Genomic DNA, 4,825 nt, shown 5'->3' with positions numbered 1-4,825 from the left:
CAAACTGACAGACACCATAGGAACACTGAAATTTCCTAAGATTCTCTAGCTATTCTCTATTTATACATAATCTATTTCTAAGATTCTCTAGATCTCGGTTCTTCCATCCTTTACTAGAATGCAAAAGACAATCATGACTATTAATGTAGTTGTAAATGGTTTGACATTGGATATGGGTGACAGGAACTTACAGAGAGAGCAAATGGTACAAAAAGACTGAAAATCACACAGAATTTAAATATTAAAATAATTCTATAGTTCTTTTATGCAAAATGCTATTCTATATGTGGATTTTAAGCTGAAATTTAATCTTAAAGACTTTATAGTAAACAAATTTGCATACAATACAATTTTTACAATCTAGGACTTTGACTCAATGTAATGTTAGGGTTTTAGAAAAGGCATAGGAACCAGAGATCAAATTGCCAACATCCGCTGGATCATCCAAAAAGCAAGAGAGTTCCAGAAAAACATCTATTTTTGCTTTATTGACTATGCCAAAGCCTTTGACTGTGTGGATCACAATAAACTGTGGAAAATTCTGAAAGAGATGGGAATACCAGACCACTTGACCTGCCTGTTGAGAAACCTGTATGCAGGTCAGGAAGCAACAGTTAGAACTGGACATGGAACAACAGACTGGTTCCAAATAGGAAAAGGAGTATGTCAAGGCTGTATATTGTCACCCTGCTTATTTAACTTATATGCAGAGTACCTCATGAGAAACGCTGGGCTGGAAGAAGCACAAACTGGAATCAAGATTGCCAGGAGAAATATCAATAACCTCAGATATGCAGATGACACCACCCTTATGGCAGAAAGTGAAGACGAACTAAAGAGCCTCTTGATGAAAGTGAAAGAGGAGAGTGAAAAAGTTGGCTTAAAACTCAGCATTCAGAAAACTAAGATCATGGCATCTGGTCCCATCACTTCATGGGAAATAGATGGGGAAACAGTGGAAACAGTGTCAGACTTTACTTTTGGGGGCTCCAAAATCACTGCAGATGGTGATTGCAGCCATGAAATTAAAAGACGCTTACTCCTTGGAAGGAAAGTTATGACCAACCTAGATAGCATATTAAAAAGCAGAGACATTACTTTGCCAACAAAGGTCTGTCTAGTCAAGGCTATGGTTTTTCCAGTAGTCATGTATGGATGTGAGAGTTGGACTGTGAAGAAAGCTGAGCACTGAAGAATTGATGCTTTTGAACTGTGGTGTTGGAGAAGACTCTTGAGAGTCCCTTGGACTGCAAGGAGATCCAACCAGTCCATCCTAAAGGAGATCAGTCCTGGGTGTTCATTGGAAGGACTGGTGTTGAAGCTGAAACTCCAATACTTTGGCCACCTCATGCGAAGAGTTGACTCACTGGAAAAGACCCTGATTCTGGGAAGGATTGGGGGCAGGAGGAGAAGGGGATGACAGAAGATGAGATGGCATCACTGACTCGATGGACATGAGTTTGGGTAAACTCTGGGAGTTGGTGATGGACAGGGAGGCCTGGTGTGCTGCAATTCATGAGATTGCAAAGAATCAGACATGACTGAGCGGCTGAACTGAACTGAACTGAATGTTAACATACACTTAGATATAAGCAAAGAACTAGCAGAGACAGTACGTTAAGTCCATTATTTGGGAAGCTATAACCTTATGTTGTCTTTATTTATTAGAGAGATACAGATATGTTTGCATTTTGTATATTCAAAGGCAGCTGAGATAGCTATTTCCAAAATAACATCTACTACTTCCCCAAAGGAAACACAAGAAAACAAAGCAAAGCTCATGTAAAGAAAATCACAAAAAAAATAGGGTAAAATGAATAAGCAGATTGCCAAACAATTTTTAAATATTAAAGAATAAATATACATGAATTGACAATGTTGAATTTTATCCCAGCCCTGTACTCTCAGAAAATAGCAACAGTTAAGAAACTCTTCAAACTTTATGTTCCAGAAAATGCTCTACAACAAAGAACCACTTTCCCCCACACGATTTAGATAACCCTTGTGTGAGACCCATTGTTTATCTACAACAAGGCCAAGAACACAACCTTCAAATTCTCCTTCTCTGTCTTACACATGATTAGCTGAACTATTGATCCATCCCACCACCACCAGACTAGCCAAACAAAGGGGTAAATATTTACTGGTGGACTGAGATTCCCTGATTACAAAACAATCCCAGCTATAAAATCACCCCACATTAGGTTTTCTACACCTCCCTGTGGAAGTCTAAGGAAAAAAGTACCCATTAGGACACAAGAATATTCAGATCTGGGGGTTTATTTCTACTGCAGGAACCAGAGTAAGAAAAAAATCCCAAGCTATTTTTTTTTTAAGTCAAACTATGACTTATTAAAATGCATGTTAATTTCTGAGAGAAGGATATTAACATTTCTCTCTGATTACAGATTTATCAAATACACTTTTCTTGAAAAATATGGAACGCTTCACAAAGTTGTGTGTCATCCTTGCACAGGGGCCATGCTAAGCTTCTCTGTATTGTTCCAATTTTAGTATATGTGCTGCTGAAGCAAGCACAAGCTATTTGTTTTTTGTCTTTGATGATTTGGTGCCATAATTTTCACCAGACCAAAACACCCCCTTTATCCCTATCTCCTGTACTCAGGTCCTGAGGCCTCTGGGACACCCACACTCCAGAATTTGAGGAAGCCACAGTGAGTCCAGCCCTGACTCCTGTGTTCCAGACACTTGATGGCAACACAGTAAAGATTTAATTTCAATTCACTTTTTCAGAGCTCTCTTGGCTTGATTTGGTCACCAGTGTTTATCCTGACTATAAAAGAAATTTCAATTCACTTCCAAATACCCTTCAAAATCCCTGAATTATATCTTTTACCACTACAGAAACAATTCAGTAGATTACCTTTGTTTGGCAGAATTTTACTCAAGATTACATCTCTCACCACCACTGGACTCCTCTTGTTCTTCCTTCACCTCCAGAAACTCACACCCTTTCCTCACTTAAAACTCTCCACACATATCTTTCCCAGCTCTTTTTCTTGTCAAATATACCTTCTTCATCTACAGTTTGCCCTGTTTGCTTTCAGCCCCTATCACTCCTCATTATTTTCTCCTGGCTCCATTAAATGCCCATGCTTCCCAACTGTTCACCCTAACAACTATTATTGACTTGTCCCTCCTGTGATGAAAGGTAAATCACCTTAGCACCCACCTAAACACTTTAAGCCTTGGTCTCATTCAGATTTGCATGATATTATTATTATTATTATTTTGCATGATATTATTATTAAAGATATTCCAGAATCCTGCAAGAATAGGAAAGAATTTAGTACTCCACTCAGATTAGTCTTCAGGACATATTTTTCTGGGCTCCCTGCTTTATATCTACTTGTACAGCTGCTGGTGAGCCAGGGAGAAGATCTATTCTGATTGGTTTGGTTTAGAAATAAGTAAGCACTTATATAAATTGAGTATTCTTAAAATTTTCAGAAATTAAGGAACTATTAAAAGATTCATGTGTATATAATCATAAGAAACAGCATCTAGAAAACAGGAATTGTAGTTTATTCGATGTAGATCTGAGGCTCAGAGGTATTTACTAGTATTTCTCTAAGTGGCAGGCCCCATAGCAGTAGAGAAAATAGAAAAATAATTCTATCAATGTACACTTGTATAAAAATTTCATTGAAATGTATTTTAAATATAAAGGACCATGGACAATTGCCAGAAAACATGCATATTTAACTATATATGCTTTTACATTTAAAATACATTTTTAACAGTTATTTTCCCCTCATATTCTATCGTACCCTACCCTATACATGGATATCATATTCCTCTACTCACTACATCTTTCTTTTTCCTGGAAGTAATGACCTATTTTAGACGAATAAGCAAAATATAGTGAAATATGCATCTTAATATACTGGTGGATGACCATGTACAAGTAACAAAGGTTTGTGACTGTATTTAATGCTCCTTTCTTCTGAATATACTTAATATCAGAAATAAGTACTTAATTTTTTTCTAATTAGCTGTCAATGCCAAGAAAATTTTTAGACACATATTTTACTTTAACATATTTTTGTAATGCTAACTGAATTTAATTTTCCACTAATATCAATGAAGAGAGCTAACTGACTATATAACTGACTTCTCTTGGAAATATATATGTAAAAATGAAGTCCAGGAGCAGACAAGCTGAAGGAGCTTTTAAATCTCCTCTGCTTTGTCTTGAGGACATAAAGTGCTAATCTCCAGAGATAAAAGTGAATCAGAAAAATACTGTCAGTTCTAGAAAAGCAGCACCACTTCAAATAATCTAAATTCCTATGAAGAAGTTAAGGTTATCTGGGTTGCCCTTGCCCTTAAGACATGACAACATGAATAAAAATCTTCTTTAGGAGGATATAAACTAGTGAAAATCCTTTAATCATTTCTATAATTTTTATATTTGATATTCAATACCATGTTACTCAATAACTGACAAAAGAAAAAAAAAATACACCATTAATACAAAGCAAAGACACATACAAAAACAAAATAGTAAAAACAGACAAAATCTGTATGATGTAATGATCCAGATAATGCTTAATATGATAAAATGATAGAAAACAAAATAGAAAATTGTCAGAGGACTGGAATACAAATTTATAAAATTCAGTAAAAATAGATGGGTTTAACAAGACAGGCTGAGATGAAAAGAGAATGAGTTGGAAGATAGGTTTAAAGAAAATATTCAGAATGGAAGCAGAAAATAAAAATAGGTATTAAATACAGAGGAGAGAGTAACATAGAGAACAGTAAAAGTCTAACATGGATAGTTGGAGACTTGGAAAGATAG

The 4,825-nt window shown here is 35.9% G+C and overlaps 1 non-coding gene across 1 annotated transcript; it reads right to left on the bottom strand.

Annotated features, from left to right (window-relative positions):
- Positions 1 to 2,431: 2,431 nt before the first annotated feature.
- LOC145521560 (U6 spliceosomal RNA) lies at positions 2,432 to 2,538 on the bottom strand. The gene has a single exon (XR_014065496.1). It is a non-coding gene; the product is annotated as a U6 spliceosomal RNA (small nuclear RNA).
- Between the last annotated feature and the right edge of the window lie 2,287 nt (positions 2,539 to 4,825).

This window comes from Giraffa tippelskirchi, chromosome 1, assembly GCF_054371585.1.
Source record: "Giraffa tippelskirchi isolate mGirTip1 chromosome 1, T2T-mGirTip1v1.2.pri, whole genome shotgun sequence".
In the NCBI taxonomy this organism is placed as follows: Eukaryota; Metazoa; Chordata; class Mammalia; order Artiodactyla; family Giraffidae; genus Giraffa; species Giraffa tippelskirchi.
Note: the sequence above shows the minus strand (reverse complement) of the source record. Positions and strands in the feature narration are given on the sequence as shown.